Below are 21,343 nucleotides of genomic sequence, written 5' to 3' on the forward strand. Positions count from 1 at the left end.
GGAGGCATATTTTAACCATGAGAAAACTAAAAACTTATACTCTATTGTGCTTTTACACAGGAAGACCAGAATAACACTAACAAACTCAAATGGTCCAACTCCCCAGCCCCTCTGGGAAGGATTTCAATTAGTATTTGGTTTTACACTTTCACTAAGGACTGACCTGTTTGGCTCTTCAGTTCTGAACAGGGGGCATTTTATTGTAATATGCCATGGTGAATAATTATCTTTTCATATGACACCATGTGCTGCTGTCTTCCCCTTGTTTTTTGACCTAAACCCACGGCAGTGAACACTTACAACATAATGAAGTAGGACTGGTGAGATGGCTCAGTGGGTAAAAGTGATTGCTGCCAACTAATCCTGACCAGTTAGCCAAGTTCTATCCCTGGGACCTAGATGTTGGAAAGAAAGAAAAGAAAAGAAAGTTGTTGTCTGACATGCACACATAAAAATAAATACAATGAAAACATTTTAAAAATCATATTGATGTATCTAATGTATCAAGGCAATCCAAATTTTAGAAGGTATTTTTAAAAAGGGATAATTATAAAGCATGAGTTTGATTATATAGGAATTTAAAATTATAGGAAAGACCACAACACTAGAAAATAATTTTCACCTCAAACACAGTAGATCTGTTGGAACCACAGGATTCTATAGGAACACAGTTTGGGAAACACTGTTACATACCGATGTAACCATCTAATCAATAGTTTAGGGAGGAATCTAATCTTAAATCTGCTCTAGCAAAGACTTGTTCTTATGTAATGGTCTTATTGGGATGAGGTGTCTACCTGATGCTAGTGAGCAGAGATAATATGTGTATAACTGGTCTTTGTTTGGACCACCTGCTCCCAAGTAATGATATGGGGACGTCTTTATTAATTATGAAAGCTTAGCCTTAGCTTAGGTGTGTTCCCAATTAGCTCTTATACTAATCTGTGTTCTGCCACGTGACTCGTTACCTCTACTCAGTATAGTGTGCTCCATTTCCTCAGCATCTGACTGGTGAATCCTGCCTCTCTTCTTCCCAGGGTTCTTATCTCTGCCCAGAAGTCCCACCTATACTCTTCCGCCTAGCTATTGACCATTCAGCTCTTTATTAAACCAATCAAAAAGGTGCCTTTCACACAGTGTGATTAGGTTCCTTGTAGCTAAAGACTCTGTGTTTCCTAGACTGGTCTTTGTCTGCAGCATGCATAAACACCACTGTTAATTTTTATTAGTCTTTTAGGAGTTACCAGTGAGCTCTTCCTAGGGTGATGAAAAGATCACTCAATGGTAAAGAGGACTTGTGGCTCTTACAGAGGACTTGGGTTTGATTTCCAGCACCCACATGTGGCACACACCATCTGTAATTCTAGTTCCAGGAGATGTGACTTCCTGCTCTGGCCTCTGCAGGCACTGTATACATGTGTTGCACATACATATAACGCAGGCAAAGCACCCAAACACATAAATTTAAGAAAGCTTTCCATTTCTTGTAGTTTCTCTGGCATCACTTTAATTACAAGTATTTCTTCCCATAATGGGACATGAAAAAGCAGAATTTTATCTCTGGCGACTTCTCATTTCAGGATATTATTCGCCCCATCAATAATGCATGGGGCATCAATGATGCATGACAGTTGTGCTATTCCAGATGAACCACTCTTCTTTTTCAAGTGGGAAAATTTGAATAATAAAAATGTCAGTATGAGATAAATGCTAAATGATGTAAGAAAGGTTGGCTTTAAAAATAAGGTTTGTGAAGCATCTTAAACTTCAGTTGCTTCTTTCCCAGCATGTTTCCTCTAACATTTAATTGAAATAATAAAACATGTTATAAAAAACTAATACAAGTGTTATTGTAATTCTGTTTATTCATTTGGCTTTTAGGGAATTTTGTTTCTGTAGAAGGGACACAAAAGAAAGACCATCATTTTGGGGAGGAATGTGAATTTTCCAACAATCACTTTTGCTTGCCAGTATTCTTGTGTTTTGTTATATATCAAGTATTTATCAGTATTTTAAAAGGAAAGAAAAGTAGTCAGTGTGTGTCAGAAAGAAAATATCTCCACGAGGGCTGGGGGAGATAACACAGTTAGTAAAGTGCTTGCCTCGTGAGCTTGCACTTGAGCTTGCACTCAAAAGCTACACGAAAAAAGCTGACCTTGGTGGCACATGCTTGCAATTTGAGTGCTGGGAAGGCAGAGACAGGCTGAGCTCTGAAGCCCACTTGCTGGCTAAACTAGACTATTTGGTGATCTAGGCCAGTAAGAGGAGAGAGAGAGAGAGAGAGAGAGAGAGAGAGAGAGAGAGAGAGAGAGAGAGAGAGAGAGAGAGAGAGCCTGTTTCAATAAATAAGGTGGCCAGTTTCTGAGGAATGATAGCCCAAGATTGTCTTCTGGTTACACACACATGTGTATCACACAGCCAAGAAAACTTAGAATAAGTGATTTTATGCTTAAATGGCATTCTGAAGAACAGAAGACTAGTAACATTTGATTGGGGGAACAAATTATTACATTGGGCTAAAATGGAACTCTGTGTTTCTATAAGTTATAGATGAATAATTCCTGCTAGAATTTAAACACTCATTCATGCTGCTACCCATTTTGGAAAGAATGATTACAAAAGGACATAATTGTAGAATAAGATGACATAATTGAAACTCTCCATCTAGGAAACATTTTATAGAATACTTAGAAATAAATGTGACATTATTGTATTTCCTTATAAGTTGAAGACTGATACTGAGGGACTTTTATAGCTTTAAGGGAACCCTTGTGGTGGTTAAGAAAGGGGCACTCTATTTCCTAGTAATTTCCTTAGAAGATATAGAAAATGAAATAAGACGAAAACTTTAGAAGAAACAATTTTTACCCATCATCTGCTGGAGATTTTTACTAAGCATGGAGCAGATGGGACTGCCTGGAGCAGACCCCCCCTGTAACTTTTCTCTTGCTAATGGAGTCCCTTCAAGCACTGGAAGAAGATTGGCAGATGCTGTGACCTACCCATTCTGTCTGCTGGTTACCCAGGTGCCATGCTAGCAAGTTAAGTGAGCAATGGAATTACATTCCTGCTGCCTCATCTGCCAGCTCTGTCTCTGCCTGGTGGGATGGGCTTTGAAGGTAGGAAGACGAGGATGGCTTATTAAGTGCTGATAGCTTTGGTTCTGCCCAGTAGGTGCTAAAGGCATTTGGGAACAGCCTTATAGAATCTTGGGTGGGAGTGGATATTTGATGATAGTGTTCCAACACTAGAGGATGGACATCTGTAGGGTAAAGAGAAGCTTCTAGTCCCACCTCATTTCCCATATCTCGTGTGTGTCTTGTGCATGTGTATGTATGCATGCTTTTTGAATGCATGTTATGCGTATAGTCTCCATAAAATACCATGCTCTGGGTACTCCTTGTCTTTGCCTTCCAAGTCTGGAATTATAGCCAGGATGCCACACTCACCCAGAATGTACATGGGATCTGGGGATCTGAACTCGGACCTCAGTGTTGGGAAGCTCTAAACTACTGACGCTGTTATCTTCCTATCCTGAAGCTGCCCGTCTTTGACACTAAGACCTGAATTTGAAGAATAGCACCGTTGTGCTGGCGCTTTGTTGCTTCTTCCTTTCTAGATCTCAAGAGTGTGGCTTAGCTGTGGTAGGCACATAGCAGCCAGTGGAGCTGGCTTGGCAGCTTTCTCTGGGAAGAGCCAGAGAGTAAATATTTTAGATATCTTGGGTCATGTTTTCTTTTCAACTCCGACATTTAGCCCCAAAGCAGCTGTAGACAGTATGCAAATAGATAAGCCTGGCTGTGAGCCTAAAAACTGTATGGATGGGCAGTGAAATGTGAATTTCTTGCCCGTGTTCCTGTTTGTCTTGTGTATGTGTGAGTACATGTGCATAGGGGTGTGTATGATGTGTGTATACATGCAGGTGGAGGCCAGGAGTCAAGGTCAAGTTGTCCCCTCCTGTGAGCCTCAAACTTCTTTGTGTAGGGTCTGTCTCTGAACCAGGAGCTCACTGATTGGCTTGGCTGACAGTGCAGTGAGCTTCTTCTAGTGGCTGCTTCTCCCGTGCTGGGATTGCAGGGCTATGCTTTTGCCCCAGCATTTATGGTCTCCTGGGGATCTGAATACAGGTCCTCATGCTTGTGCTGTAAGCACTGAGGTATTTCCCCATACCCCCCCACCACCACATACACAAAGAGGAAACTATTCCTATTTCATGAGTTACAGAACAAAACAAAACAAAACAAAAAACAAAAAACTGCAGTGGCTGTATCTGGTGCACAGAATCAGCATGGCTATGTCTGGTCTAGTATATAGGAAGCCTTGTATTTCTCCAAGAAGCAGCTGGAACAAATGCCATAAGACTAATATGCAAAAGTATGACAGAGGACAACTTTTGAGTCAGTTAGAATTACCATCCCATCATAAAGCCAAGAGAGTCAGAAGCCTTCTAGCTTGAAGTGTTAGTTGAATCTTATGACAGTAGAGGCATAGGGCTTGATGGGTCTTCTAAATGGATGGCAAATAATGAGTTATGTTTTCGAAATTTGAAAGGGACTAAATGTATAGAATTTGGGTTGTATAGATATAAATAGAGTGTGATGCAGAAGCAAGCAATTGCCAAGTGTTCTATTGAAGGGTATGGTGGGTCTTCAGACTCCCTGTCTCCAGTGTGTTAATTGAAAGATGAAGAACAGTGGGCAGTTCTTGAATACTGCATTGCATAGCATATGCTCTGCATATTGGTTTGGTACTTTCAGACATGCTTCTACATTCCCCAATGTATAAATAACCCAGTTTAGTTTTCCTGAAAACAAAACAAAACAAAAAAGCTCTATGCTCTGCTTTTCTCTCTTCCTAGAACATTCTTGCATATAATTCACTTGAAGGAAGTGGACTCCTCCTTTACTCAGCTGTTAGGCATGACTTCCTTTGTAAAACCTTCCTACATCTGTAGTACATACCCCCCTTCCTCTCCCCCCTTTTTTATTTCCTGGCAGAGACAGACACCTGTCTCATCTCAGGAACTAACATACTTTTGAGGAAAGTAGATGCTCAATAAATATATAAAATATATATTGACTTTTAATTGCCTTTCAATCTTTAGACCCATAACAATACTTACACTATTCTGAAAGTTCACTAGTTCATTTGGCTTTTAAAAGACTCCCATGTTTTCTCTATAGCACACAGAGATGGCACACAGAGGTAGCACACAGAGATGGCACACAGAATTGGCACACAGAGATAACACACAGAGTTGTTGTCCTGCTTTGTGGAATTAATTGAATATTTTTAATATGATCTGAGTAAACACATTTGTGGCTATAATAGTGCTTAATCCTTTGTTGATCAACTATGGGCTTGGCTCAGTGTACTCAGAGTAATATTTAATTTACTACTTGATATAAAGAAGGAATATCTATTGTCATACTTACACAAAATATGAAGAATCAAAGGCTTTACAGAAAAATCCTGAGAATGGATAATTACAAAAGTTCCATGATTAAAATTCTAAGATCTTTTGCTGGTGTAATTTTCTAATATCTTTCCACAAAATATTTTAGCTGCAAACATTGGTATGTGATAACGGAGATCATGAAATTACATTTTAATACAAAGTAGAACAATCCTTTTGAAAACTAGTTTGTTATTTCTGATAAAAATGAAACTTTTATGCCATTGTCTGGCAATCCATTCTTGATTATCTATCCAAGAGTTATTTATTTGCTTCGACTCAGGGTCTTGTACCAGTGTGTTTAGCTACTTTTTCTCATAACAGTATCAACTTAAGAAGCAACCAAAATTGCCATTAACTGGTAAAGGATAAACAAATTATTCATTTGTTTCTATAATTACTAGGGTACTCTGACTCAGGGTCTCAAATATCCTAGTCATGGGTTTTCAGCACTGAGTGGCATCTCCAACTCCAAACTTATTAATCTGTACAACAAGAATCCTTAGATAAAAAGACAGAACTAGCACCTAAAAAGCAAACAAACAACCACAAAGACTCAAATTATATCTGCTGATAAAGCAGTTGAACATGAAGGGTTGGGAGAAGTAGAGGGAAATTTGCTGTAGAGATAAGTAATTATTTTTCTTCCATAAATTAGCAAATTTGATAGTTAAATGATAGTAGAAAAGTCTGAAAATGAATCAGATTATGTGGTTTAATTAGTAAAGTTTATTGTTTGTGAAGTATACTTAAATAAAACTGATTAAAAAAAAGTTCCAAGAATCACAAACACCAAAGCAAAACAAACTTTTATTTCACAACATAAAAATGAAAGACTTCTGGATATTAATGGGTACTGTAATGCATAAAACAATCAAGCAAAACAACAGGACAAAGCTCAGATTGTAAACAAGTTTTTAAATTGTGCATGTAAAATATGAGAATTTCACTCTAGAGAATAAACAGAGGTCTTCCGTTAATTCATAATGAAAAAAACAGTCTAAGTAGAAAAAACACTCAAGCTTTAAAATATCTCTAAGAGAGGTAGCTCATATAGCTTCCTAATTATTGAAAGATGTCTGGTAGTGTTTGGGGTGATCAATGAGAAAGGAATGTCACATTGTAATGAATTATGTGTGACACTGGCAAATGGTTGCAAGGGTGGCTATGTAATATGGTGACAATGGGAATCCTCATATATCTATGATAGGACTGTAAACCCATAAAACCTTTTTAGAAAGTAATGTGGGACACACACACACACACACACACACACACACACACACACACACACACACACACACACGGAGAGAGAGAGAGACATATACTCACACAGATAGAGATAGAGAGATAGACAGAATTTTGTGAATGTTTACCATGTATTTGACAATCTACACCTTCTTATTCTCAACCCCTCCCTGACCCTCACTGCATTCCCCTTCCATGCTCTCTTTTATGTAACCTACTGAATTTAATTAGTTCTGCTTGTGTACTGTGGGTGTGAGGCCATTTATTAGAGTGTGGGCGACTATTTACCAGGCACCATAGACCCTGGAAAAAAAGAAAAGAAAGAAAAAAAACCTGACTATCCTTACCCAGCAACCATAAAATGCCAGTATCCCCTCAGCTAGGGATGAGGCCTCTTGAGCTCATCCCCTAGCCACACTGGAATATTGACCTACTTAATGTTGTACCAGTCCTCTGCATGCAACCGTAGCTTCTGTAAGTTCATGTATGTCTTGTCATGTCTAGAAGACACTGCTGTGAAGCAGTGTTCCCAAATCTCTGGCTTCTACAGCTTTCCATATTCTCTTCTACAATGTCCTCTGAGCCTTGTGAGGGACAGGTTGTGACATAGCTGTTTCAAAGGGGGCTAAACACTCCACAATCACTTATAGATACTCTTAGAATCATATTTGTCCTGGACCAGCTTGTTCAATGTGTGATCATGAAAACAAGCACATGCATGTTGATGTCAGTTTATTTGCAATAGAAAACTAAGATCTAGTAGAAAAGACAAGACCAACTGATGATGAGATCAAATACTAGTGCAGTGGGAACTCTTGTCCATTCTGGTGAGAAGGCAAATAGAATAGGCATGTTGGAGGATTGTGTAACATCTTTACATCAGTTAAACATGCCTTCATTATATGATCCCGTTACCACCGTTCTTGAGAAAATGACTTGAAATGTAAATTCCTGCAGATACCTGCTAATAGATGCTTACAATAAGTGTCCTGTGCTACCGTCTCGCCAGCAAGAACAACGTGGCACACTCAGGATCCTTCTGCAGTAAAGCTTTAATGCATCTTGAGAGGGAGAGCATAAGCTTACAGAGCGGAGACCCCAAACATCCAAAACCCAACCCTTATATAGGTTTACAACCTTCACCTCGGACATGTCACCTCCTGATTGGCTGCAGCCCATCGGCCCATATGACGCCACGGGAGAGGCAGAGGCCAAGGGAGGGAAAATCACCCTGCACCTGCGCACTGACTTGTTTACTCTCAACGCCAGCCGGATGCAGGCGCCATCTTGTAATGGAGAATGCTGGGACGGCTCCCTACACATAAGTCATAATTCTCCAACCTTGGAAGCAGCCAGCATGTCTTTCAGTAGGTGAATAGATGAACTTTGACACACCCATACAGTGTGCCATTAATCTGAGAGAATATGTGAAGGAACCTCCAAGGTACAAAGAAGTCAGTCTGAAAATGACTGTATCTTATGTGCTGCCAACTACATGATATTCTAGAAAAGGTAAAACTGTGTGGACAATAAATAGATCAGAGGTTGTATGGGGTTCTTCGGGTGAACAGGAAGCACACAATAGGCTTGGCCAGTGGTCTGTTGATGCCAATGTTGGTGAGGTGCAAGTGAGGGTGGTAGAGAATACATGGGACCTCTCTCCACCTTCTTCCTAGTGTTATTGTGAATATAAAATTACTATAGAAAATTAATCAACTTAGAATACAAACTAAACAACCAACAGATATTTCTAAATATTCACTAGGGAGGAATTAAGAAATCTACACATTGAAACCATAAGCATACATGTCAGCAGTAATCCACTTAAAAGTTAATCCACAGTGTTTATAGACATATGCCTTGTTATACATGTATGTCATGTTAATATATGCAAGATAATTCTATACAAGCAATTAGGTTATGTATATATCACTATTTGAATAAGGATACATAATGGTAAGCAGTAATTTCAGCAGAAGTTATGGCATTTCTTTAGGGTGGGATGAAATCAAGGCTGGGCACTTAGTTTGCTTCATTTCTGTATGAATATACTTAATCTTTAGCTGGCTGTTAGGACATAGATGCTGATTACAGAATTGCGTGTGTGTGTGTGCACATTTCAAAGATTACTTATGTATATGCATAGATAAATGCTGTTCCTGCAGAGGATGGAAGAAGGCACAAGGTGCTCTGGAGCTAGAGTTGCAGGCAGTTGTGACATGCATGCTGGGAACCAGACTGAGGTCTGCTGCAAGAGCAGCAAGTACTCTTAACTGCTGAGCTGCCTCTTCAGCTCCAGAATTTATATATATTTTATTTTGGAAGTACTCCATTCAAAAGATGCTACAGACAATAATGCTTGATTTGCAGCTGGATATTTTTAAGTGAAGAACACTCAAAGAACGAATCTAGGAAGCTCTAAGCTCTTGCAGTATTGGATTTACACTTTCAAGGTTGCACCTTCAAAGCCTCCAGAACAAATTGCTTTACTGGAATGTGTTGCAATTCCAAGCTTAGTGTTGAGGTAAGGGAGCCAACTTGCTGAAAAGAAATAGAACTTAGAAGAGCTGAGGAGATTTGCACTAGAGCCTACCCTTCAACACGGAGTCCTAGCAGGCTGTAGTTTGAGCTCACTCTCTGTTCCAGGTAGTGTAACCCAAAGTTTATCCCAGCATTTTAACTCAGAGCACCAATTTGCACAAATCCCAGAGATGATATGAGAAAAAGGGAACAGAACCTTTCTTTGATTGTCTCTCACACATTTGACGTAGCACTTTACATACCAGGTGGATGGAGGCCTGTCTCACTACATCTGACTTTTCTCCAGGGACACCAATAAAGAAAGCATCCTATGACTTAACTTATTTTTTACACTCTTTACCTTCGGATGACCTCAGATCATATGTATTGAGAGCTTAGTCTCACAAGATGTGATATTGTTAGATGCCAGGTTTCAGCAGCAGGCTGACAAGGATACATTTGAGGGTTACCCAGGCTCTTTTCATAAGCTAGAATGATTCTCAGAGATCAGATAGTGTCTTCATTGATACTCTCAAAATTAGTCTTTGGCTATTATTCTTTGTTGCTTTCATGTATATATATAATGAACTTTAGTTGTTTTTACCCCAATGACCTTTCATCCCCCTCCCACTGAAACTTTTCTTCCTAGCAAGTCCCCCTCTGTACATCACAGGCACACACAGTGTCACTGGCTGGGAACAGATTTTCAAAACAGGAGCCTGTGAGGGACCATTCATGGTCAAACCATGGCAGTCGACAACATAGTATTGTGCCTTAGTGTTATGGTCAGAGAATGCAAAAAGGGTATTTAGTAAGTTTATAACTCTAGGAATCCTGACCACAAGTGACCACAGTGACTCAGAGAGTGGAAGTGGCCCATGACAAGTCTTACTGTATTTGTAGCACCCGCTCTACTGCCAGTTCACACCTTGGTGATCAGTGGCCCTGATGATCTTCTCACCACGGACTGAGCTAATCACACACTTCACAGTTCACCCACAAATTACCTTGGTGGTTTCAGACTTAGGAAATGGTAAAAAACCATTAGAGTGGGAGAATTAAGTCTAAGCTTATCTGCGGCATTAATACTGGAACAAGGATGCCTCCTGTTAAAATTTCAGCACTTGCTGGGTGTGGTGGCATACATCTTCAATCCGAGCTCTAAGGAGGCAGTCAAGTGGATTTGTCAGGTTGAGGCTATTCGGGTCTGCATAGTAAGTTCTGGTAGCTAGGACCATATAGAGAGACCTTGCTTCCAAAAACATGTGATCAGAGTAACAAAAATGAATCAAAACAAAGATTCAAGCTTCTTATATATTTATTTTTCTTTTCAAAAATTTATTTTACTTTTAAAATTGTGGTGTGTGTGTGTTCATATGAGTGCAGTTGCCTGTAGAGTTCAGAAGGGGGAATTAGATCTCCCTGTGGCTGGAATTCTGGGGTGCTGTAAGAGGCCCAACAGTGCTGTGAGCTGAATACAGATCCTCAGCAAGAGTAGTTAATACTTATTCTTAACTTCTGAGCCATCTCTCCAGTTCCGCCTGTCTGTCTCTCTGCTTCCTTCATTTCTTCCTTCCTTCCTCCTTCCCTCCCTCCCTCTCTTCTTTCTTCCTTTCTTTTGCATCTATGTGGAATTATCTCTGTAATTATACCTAGTGTATGAGAGGATACAATTGTAACAGGTTTTACATATTCTCATGTGAAAACACATAAAGAAAGGAATGAGATTTCATCATTAAATTAGCATTTACTATTGTGAATTCTAATTAGTCTTTTTAATAAAAACTCAGAGTCAGGTGTAGGGGTTAATGCTGAAAGATAGAAACAGAGCAGCCAGACACTAGTTCTTACCTCTACCAAATCCTTAGACCAAAGGAGTGATTCTGTCCCTACAAATCCCCAGACTGATTGTCTTCTCTGGGAATCCTCAGACTGAGATCCTGTCTCCTCCCACCTTAAATTCCTCTCTCTGCCCAGCCTGTCATTCCTGTCTCCATCTCCATAATTCTGGGATTATAGGTGGATGACTCTCAAGTACTGGGATTAAAGGTGTGAGCCACCACTGCTTGGCCTCTATGGCTAACTAGTGACTTAGCTCCACACTTTGATCTTCAGGCAAGCTGTATTTGTTAGAGCACAAAAAATACACAGCATTTCCTGCACAGTTTATCCTTTACTTGGTCTGAATGACATTTGGCTAAATAACATCCATTGTGTAAGTGACCTAAGGATTTCTGCTGGTGAGCGGCAATTCCACACTTGGAATATGTCTGATTTTGATGTATAACAACAAAATGCCCATTTGCAATAGCAGGAATCTGTTAAGAGCAAGCTCCTTTGTGAACAAGGTTGACAGATGTCAAGTACTCAGAACAGTCACAGGCAGATTAAGCAGGAATTTGGTACAAATATCATCCTATCCTGACTTCCTTTGGTGATGGACAGTAATGTGGAAATGTAAGCCAAATAAACATGTTCCTCTCAACTTGCTTTCTGGTCATGGTGATTTGTTAAAGCAATAGAAACCCTAACTAAAATAGAATTACCATTATTTATGAGAAATATTTCAGTTCGAGTCAGTTCTGCTCAAAAGCACACAGCACATGAGAGTCTGTGGAGAAACACACATTGAATACTTCATTAGTAAAGAACACATGAAAAAATCAAATAGCTGTGAATCCTCTCTCCCCCCTGCTTTTGACCACTACACTATGCAGAATTAGACCTTGACAAAAGTTAGATCTGACATGCCTTGTCCCAAGACAATCAAGTCTCTTGGGAGTCCATATATGAGTTTATGATGTTAATTACATCTCTTGCCAATGATCTAAGCCTCATAATAGAGGCTACTGCACTTATTAGGTTATTAGGGACTGTGAGACACTATGGAACTAAGGACAAGAGCCAGGGAGTTTGCTAAGAGGTAGGAGCACTTGCCTAACATGCTCAAGGCCATGGGCTCAATTCTAGAAAGCAAAGCAAACAATAAAAGCCTTCTTATGGGAACTAAGTATTTGAACACCTAGTTGTAGTGTTATGTAATGTGTACCATCCTTGAGAAAGTATTTCAGTCCTTCTTTGGGGCCTTTATTGGTGGAAGATAGACTCTGAAGTGTTATGGAAAATTTAGCATAAACTGTCTGAAATCATGCTAGGAAATGGTTTTTGTTTCAGCTCCTCAGTCTCTCCCTTTCTTCCTCTCATTTCCTCTCCCCCTGCCTTCCCCTCCTCTTCCCACATCTCCATTTCTCCTTTCTCTCTGTCTCCCTGTTCTCTCCCTCCTTCTTCTCCTCTCTCTCTCCTCTTTCTTCATTTACTTGACTTTTCTCTTTTCTGGCTGTCTACCAGATTTCTAGGAGTGTCTGGACAAGACCACAGTGTTCTGCTGCAAATATAATTCTCAGTTCTTTTGAGAGATGGCACAGAGAGTTTAATAGCTAAGATTCCATTCTAAAGGATGATTAGTCAGCAAAAAGATGCACTGGGTTTCAATGTGCCTTTTTTTGAAGGCCAGTTGCTCTCACAGGTCTTGGTCTGTCAGCTCTAAAAGCCAGATTTACTTATGTGGCAGAGGCGGCTTTACACTCCCCTCAAAGCATGATGTGGATGGGTACCAGTTCAACATTACAAAGAAGGCAACACAAAAAGTAACCACACAGGCAGCTCTACTGTGCTGTGGGTCACCTGTGCTATGAATATGTGTCATTTCCACAGGAGCAGTGTAAGCTCATTAGTGTTGGAGGTATATGAAACTGAAAAGGGCTAAGCAGCAGGATGCAGTTGTGCTCAGGCAGACACAGGTGGTCCATCCAGTTGCTAGCCCATCACCTGGGCTGATCCTCTTTTGTTCCTGTGGCTGTGTGGCCTGGTGCTGGGTTATGAAGGGATCAATGTTAGCCTCTTCAGGAAATGAGGTTAAACTAACAGGCATTTTCTCAGGCCCAGAAGTGTGCTTCATTCTTCTTTCATCAACCACAGATACAAACGGGGGTATAATATGGATGAAATGAATATTAATTGGGTTTAGCTTAGCAAAATTGCATGGATAGTTACTGCAAAGAAAGATATTTACTAGCTATCCTTTAGAAAAAAACTATTAGTTTGTGTATGGGTACGAATGGCACATTGGCTCTCTCCTTCAACTGTGTGTTCCAGGCATTGAATTAAGGTTGCTAGGCTTGGTGAGAAGAGCCTTTACTCAGGGAGCCTTTTCTCTTGCCCTGATATTAACTTTCCTTTGTACAACTGAAGGTGGTAGTTTCTTATATTTTCACTTCCATCTGTCATTGCTATGGTACAGAAAATCCCATCTTTTCTAGAACTTCTGAAATAGAATCATTGCATGTTACTTCTACTAATTTTTTTTCTAACTCTGCCTGGTGATATCTTAGTCATCAGACTCACAGTCTCTGTCTTTTTCACCCTGTTTGCCCTCACTCTTAAATTTGCTCCTTTGAAAATCTCTCCCTGTAATTGTCTACCTGCCTACTGCATTTTCTCTCTTCTCTTTCTTCTTTGTGTGTGTATGTCTGTGTGCACATGGACATACGTAGAGCCCAGAGGCTGTGGTCAGTCTTCCTCAGTTACTCTTTGCTTCAGGATTTCCCCACTGAAGTTTACTGATGCAGTTGACCTAAGCACTCAGCAAGTTCCAGGGAGCCTCTGGTCTCTACCTACCCTTCAGTTAGCATCACCCAACCTGCTGGCATCTCAGCATGGGAGGCAGTCACATCTCCTCCTGGACCAGGCAGCTCCATCATGTCTGATAAGGTTCCATGAAGACTGGATTATTCCAAGGCCTAGGGTGTCCTCAACATAATGTATTGCCACTTTCCTCAAATTACCACCTTCTGTGATCCCCGGTTCAGTCACTAGTGGTCCCATCTTAGCAGTATTTTAGGTGTCAAATTCTAGATTAATGCCTAGTTTCTGTATTCCCTTTTCTGTCCTATTGCTTGTCAGATCTGCTTCCCTATTCCTTTAATACCATGCTTCAGAGTTTCAGCACATGAATCTTTGGCATGTTTGTGGGAGGCTCCACTTAAACTTAGTTCAAGTCATAGCAGTAGATAGGTTCTAAATTTAGAGCATTCTGTGGCTTTGTCAAGACCCTGTGTCCAACACCTCCCCTCAATGTCTGATGTGTTAAAATGAATGGAAGTGGAATGATAAATTTTCATGAACTGATATATCTTGTCTTGCTGAATAGATCAAGTCAAACAACTTTTTGCTATTTGCTGTCAAACATCGTGAAAGCAAGAGCAGACCAGCCTATTTCAGAAGAATCCTGCTAATGGCTAGGCCCTTCCAAAGGCACATGGTCTGTGTTAGTCACCTAGGTACTCTCACCAAGCCTGATGGGGAAGTGAGAAGCACAAAAGCTTAATCTTAGGTGCATGCAGATACTTAAATTACTGGTCATTTAAAAATATATTCATTTCTCACCAATGCTGTTGTGAATGATATTTTGTTCCCAGTTCTATCTCATATTGTATTAGTAGTATACAAATTCAATTTTGTGCATCTGGAGAGAAGGCTCAGTGGTAAAGAGTGCTTATTGCTCTTACAGAGGACCAGAGTTCAGTTCTTATCACCCATGTCGGAGAACTCACAAAAATCTGTAAGTCAAACTGTGGGGTGTATGGAGCCCTTTTCTGGCCTCTAAGGGCACCTGTAACATGAGGTACACACAGATCTACACATATACACATAAAGAAATTTGAATTTTGTATGTTGATCTGCCTTATTTGTTAGGAATGTTAGATACATGTGTGTTACCTGGGCCTTCAACTGTACACGAGTATCTGTGGATTCAGTTTCATTTCTTTTCTGATATACCCATCTTTATCTTTTTCCAACTTCTTTTCTCCTTTTATTTCTTCATTTAATTATATAATTTTCATGACATAATTTCTTATATTAGAACCCCTTTGTCCTTGAATGATACTGATAATAGCTTTCCCAACCTTCTCAGGGTTGATTTTCATGTACATATATTTTATAAATTTATTTTTATACATATGTCTCTTTGTGACTTCCAGTCTGTGGGATGTGTCTTGTAGGGGGTGTAGAGTTAGATTGTGTTTTTTAAAAATCCTATTTGAAAAAAAAGTACTCTGTATTTGGTTAAAGTTTTTTTTTTTTAAAAAAATGCACATTTAATGTAAATATAAATATTTTTACTAATATTTACCATTATTTTTATTCTAATAAAATTACTTTTATTTAAGTGTGTGCACATAAATTATGTGTGTACATGCATGTGCATGCATTCAGTGCCACCCACAAAGTTCAGAAGAGGGTGTTAGATTCCCTGGAACTGGAGTTACAGATAGATATGAGCTACCTGATCTGGATGTTGGGAACCAAACTCAGGGCCTTTACTAGAGCAGCAATAACTCTTCACTGCTGAGCCATTTCCCCAGCCCCTTGTCACTATTTTCACATGGCTGCTGCAAGTATTATACTTTAATTTTTAAAGTGAGCCTATGTGATTTACTGACTCCTTCCTCTGTCCATCTCCTCCCTTCCTACCCTCTCTCTGATCTTTCCCTCACCTCCATCCTTTAGTGCTACATCTACTTCTTTCCTTACCCTTTCTTTGTACAGAGCATGAAATCATGGGCTATGGTTCTATGTGAAAGATCATATTTCAGATGGTTACATGTGTATATGTTTTGTATATTTATTAATGTTGTCATACCCAATCTACTTTTCCCCAACTTTATTCTCTCTTTTGGTCCCGGGGCATGAACCAACCATGTGAGTTTTCCCACTAAAGAATACATCAGCCTTGTCTTCCATAGTTAACCTATATTTGTAAGAGAGTAATAGCTGCTTTCAAGTGCTTTCCCACTAATCCCAAGTCAGAGATTAGTTGTCCCGGTCATTTTATCACTGTGGTCTAGATTATACTTGCATTTTTGTCTATGCCAAAATTTTGAGTTATATCTGTACATTTTGGAAAATATAGCAATTCTAAGTTCAGATACTTTCCTATTGAAGGTTGCTCTTGCTAGATTTTTATATGCAGTTCTCAGTGTTGAGTAAATTTCCTGGGTTAAAATTTTAATCTATGTACATTAACATCCCGGTCAAATTTTGGAAGTTCTTTTTATTTGCAGAAAAATTTCCTAGGTGAGTCCTTGTTTGTATATAGCTTTGAGTTCAGAAAGATCGTATGCCATCTTAAGCAGGAAGGAATCCACACCCTGTAAGGGGACCTCCTGTGTATGAGTCGGATAATACAAGTGTGATGACTGCTGGTTGTCTTTAAGTCTGCAGGCCATCTGGGTGTCTCATATGTGTGATTTCAGTGAGAATTTATGGAGTCAGGCCTTTGAGACATGGGGCCTCTCTACACTTGTCACCTTCACACCATGCCTACTGTGGCAACTCCTTAGACAGTTGCCACAGTTGCTGGTCCTCACAGTCTACCTGCTGGTGCCTTGCTCTTGACAGCCCTACTTATCTACTGAGCAAGAGGTGTTATGTGGGGTGGGGGTGTGCAGAGGCAGGGGTGGCTGATACCAGGGAGGAACAAAACAGATATTCAGCAGCGATCTAAGCCACAGGTACTCTCACACCCTTAAATGGATTCACAGGGCTCTGAAAGTGTGGGGTGTGTATTTATCCATTTATTTGTCATTTTTATTCAGTTTTCTATTTTAGACAGTGGATACATTAGCCTTCTTCCTCAGCCATGGGAAGGAATTCCCCATAATTTTTTCTTTACTTTATCCTCAATTGGCCTTTGAAAATACATATCAGTGTATATGTACATGTGTACATATACACTTATAAATATGCATTATATATATATTCTATACATACAAGATACACACGCACACATATATGTATATATAATTGTGTATCATATTCATCATGTGTCTATCTTCTTAAGGCATCTTCCTAAAGTAGCCCTTTTAAAATCTTTCAAATGTTTATTTTTATATGTATGAATATTTTGTCTGTACATATGTTTGTTTGTTCAGTGTCCTTATAGGTCATATCCCCTGAAATTGGAGTTACTAATGGTTGTGAGCCACCATATGGGTTCTGGGAACTGAACTATGGTCCCCTGTGAGAACAGGTGCTCTTAAACCCTGAGCTACCATTGGTTTCTTTATGTCACCCATAGACCCATTCTGAGCCAAATTATACCTCAGGTTTTGTTTTGTTTTGTTTAACTTCAAATTTCTAGTCTATGAGGCTTAACATGACCCCAGAGTTGTCCAAATCTCTCATATTTAGTCTGAGAAAATCAAGTGTTCAGATGTGTTCGCAAGATTAATTCTATATAACAGAAGAGGGAGAGCCTCGAAGCTAACCTGTCTGCTCTGTCTTGTTTGAACTATACTTCCACTCTCTGTCTCTCCCATCAAGATTCCTCACCCAGAAAACACTGCCTCTTCCACAGGAACAGCAGCTCTCTTGAGTATTCACAAAACTCTGCAGCATTACAGACCACAAAGGATGACTGTTTCCATGCCTGACACTCCTGTTCCAGTTTGTTCTTTCTCAGAAGACTGGTCCCAGGTCATGACCTTCTAAAATGGCAATGGTTTCAGAGTCCCAAGTTGGAGCAATGTACCCATGAATGGGTTTTGTCTGAATGTCCTTTGCACAAAATTCCTGTGAGACATCATCACCAGTCCACAGTTTTCTCAGGAGTCACCATCAAGCTTGTTCATGATACATGGTTTGCTGGGAGGTTCATCAGGCAAAGCTGAGGTCTCTCTGATCCTAATGCTCAACACCTTCTGTGCCTTGTGTTATTTTCCATTTTCTTATCTCTATATTACTATGACAAGGCCAGATGCTTGCTACATATGCAGTCATTAAAACCCTAGCCTTCGAGCAGCTTGTGAAATGGCCTTTTAGCCAATTAAGCTGTTTGAACAACAGCCATGGGCCTAACATTTTCATTCATTATTATGTCCTTTCCATTTAGGTACTCATTTCTTTACTCAAACTGTTCTAAATTTTGAGATTTCAGTCCTACAACTTCAAATTTTTAAATTTTGTTTATTTTATGTACATGTATGGTGGTCAAAGAACAGCTTTGGGAATCAGTTCTGTCCTTCTACCGTAAGGTTGAACTCAGATCGTTGGACTTAGTGGGAAGAATCTTTACCTGCTGAGCTATCTCACCAGCCCTATAAACGTTGTAGTCAGATTTCTTTATCTTGAGCCCCTTCCCAGAGCTTCATTCTAATATCCTTGTAAATGACTAGAAATTATGGGTTTTAAATGTAGTAAGTATGTGGATTATACCTAGAGTCTAAATGCTTGGTATACATCCCTCCTATTTGAGACTGTAAATAATAGGGTGACTTAGTGGTTACTAATGTATACTATTCTTGCAGAGGACATGAGTTTGATTCCCAGAATGCAGATGGAGTGACACACAATTATTCAAAACACTAGCTCTGGGGGATCTGGTGCTGTCCTCTGACTTCTAAGGACAACTGCATACACATAACATGCTCACAACAGATATACACATAAATAAAAAACCTTTTTAAAAGTCAGTGCTGCTTCACATTTAATAGGGTAGAAATGAACTTGCTTGCAGTGGGTTGACCTTGACCATGTTAGAAGCAATGAACTACATGGGGTTCCTGGGTGTTCTCATATGCTTCTTTGATAATTTTAAGAGGCCTAATGTATTACTCTCTTTTGTTTTATAGGATAGGGTTTCATGTAGCCCAGGCTGACCTTGAACTCATTAAATATCTTAGGATGACCTTGAATTTCCAGTCTTCTGCCTCCACTACCCATGCAGAGATTATATCATTGTACTACTTCACTTGGTACTTTGGTTTCCGATTGAACCGATTGAGCCCAGGACTTTGAGCATGCTAGGCAAGGACTTTCTTAACTGAGCCCTGTCCTAATCCCCCTTTGTAGTAGGAGCAACCTCTCCCTCTTGTTTCATTTGTGTATGTTGCCCTTCAATTTAGCTCATAATTAAGAGCTAAATTGGCACAGCTTTGGCCTTTGAGGTAGTAATGTCTTGCTAATCATCCCTCATTTAAATGTGCTAATGCTTCTCTCCTACCTGGACCCTGTTGTGGTCCAGATGGCCAAGTTCAATGCCTCCATCTTTTCTGAACAATCACAATTCTTGGGGATACCTAAGGTTTACCAGATTCATTAATTAGCAATCTTTGCTTTGCCAAGGGATCATATTAACTTCTGGGGTAGAGAGGGATGAAGGGGAAAAGGATAGAGTAAAAGGGGGATGGGGAGGTGGTTCTGTGGGCAAAGTATTTGCTGTGAAAGTGTGAAGGCCTGAGTTCAGGTGCCTAGCCCCTGTGTTAAAAACCAGATGTCATGGCCTGTGTGTATAATCTATGTGTGAGGGTCTGAGACAGAGTATCACCAGACCTCACTGGCCAATAGTCTATCAATCTGTGAGCTCCAGGTTTAAGGAGAGATCCCATCTCAAAAAATAATGTGGAAAGTGATGGAGGAAGACATCCAACGGATATCAATCTCTGGCTTCATGTATCCACATACACATGTACACACACATTAATATACTCTTACCCACACAATTTAAAAAATAGTCTTTAAAAAGACCTGAAATGATGAATATCCATAGAAAAGCGAAAACCTTGAAATAGTATTTCCAGGCTGGCACTATGGTAGGATATTATGACTGAGGCTTTGAAGCCATGTAGAAAGGAAAACAGGAACTGAGATTTTTGTGTATTCTGGCTGGTATTTCCCTTTTACAGTGTGTAGGTCACTGATCATGAGACCAGAGTTACAGTGTCACTGAGGGAATGTAGACACATCAGAACAATGGCTTTCACCAGCTTGTAAGTAAAAGCTTGCAGGGTCTGTATGTCCAGTGAGTACATTAGCAGCAGCAGCAACTCTACTGTGCTACTTTGACATCCCTGTGATGCAAGGAAGAGCTGACTATCAGTGGTCATGGTACTTTGCCAAAAGCTGCTCAGCAGATGGGTGGCCAAGCACTGATGAGCCTGCCTCAGCCACAGGCCATCTGCTCCATCTTAGAGTGTGCTGTGGGTATCTTCCTATGTCTCGGCCAACCAGTAGCTTCTCTCTTAATTTGCACCTCTGAGATTCTGAGCTTTCATGCGAATGTGGGCTTTTCTTAAAATGGAGAGATAAAATTATATTTTATTGGCATTTCTTTTCAGCCTAGAAGACAGATTTTAAAAAGCTTTAGTCTCAGTGATTCTTTGGAGTAGGAGTGTTCTTCAGCCCATAGATAGGAAGCCCAAGCATTTTCCCATATGACTTTTGGCTGGCTACCTATCAGACTGAGTCCCCTTCTTTTCTCTTTGCTGTCAAGCTATCAAGATTGAAAACAGCATCCGTTTTTAAAACACATTTCTGAGTTGCTTCCATGTTGCCCTGGGGGGTCACTTGAGGCACACTGAAAGGAGGTATAAAAGTTAAACAAACTCTTCTTCCTTCTTGATGGTAACCCAGGATTCCTGACAGGAAACCAAAATGAGATGAACTCACTGCCTGAGATAAAGCTGTCTCCATCCCTACATACATTTGTCTAGCTCTCTGGAAACAGATGAAGTTACATGCATGTAAATAAAAATAAAATGAGAAAATTCAGCACACACTTACATGCAGACAGGAGCCAAATCCCCATGTCCCAAGTTGGAGGCAAAATATGTATGTGGGTGGGATAGGGCAGCTCATCTGCTGAAGTGGGGGTGAGGGTAGCTGTCATCTCCAGCTACAGGGATATAAATGTTTATCCCATACAGAAGAAAAAGCTTGTGTCAATGTTTCATATCAATTTATTTTCTGTTTGCTTAACTCCAGGATTAATTTGAAGCAAGTGTTGTTTCTCTGTCTTTTTAATAGTTTTGTAATCATCAGGCTGCTTGGTAGGTTAGAAAAGAATCGTTGAGACCTGGAGAAACACAGGTTCTAAAACAGGCTTTAAGCATTTTGTTATTCTGAGGCTTTGGAACAGTAGCTTAACTTCTTTTTGTCTAATCAAAATCACTGTTGTTTCCACCCTGGCCATGTGACACAGGTAGTCTAGACAAAGCTCCAAGTGTCAAGTGTCTGAGCAGATGGTCTGTGAGGAACAGACACTTTCTTCAGTCAGTTCAA

At 40.0% G+C, this 21,343-nt stretch overlaps 1 protein-coding gene across 1 annotated transcript in view; it reads left to right on the plus strand.

Moving 5' to 3' along the window:
• Window positions 1-21,343, plus strand: part of Ryr2 (ryanodine receptor 2) — a 548,210-nt gene that overhangs the window by 170,193 nt on the left and 356,674 nt on the right. The window lies entirely within an intron of this gene.

The sequence above is a fragment of the Phodopus roborovskii genome, unplaced genomic scaffold (genome assembly GCF_943737965.1).
Source record: "Phodopus roborovskii unplaced genomic scaffold, PHOROB, whole genome shotgun sequence".
In the NCBI taxonomy this organism is placed as follows: Eukaryota; Metazoa; Chordata; class Mammalia; order Rodentia; family Cricetidae; genus Phodopus; species Phodopus roborovskii.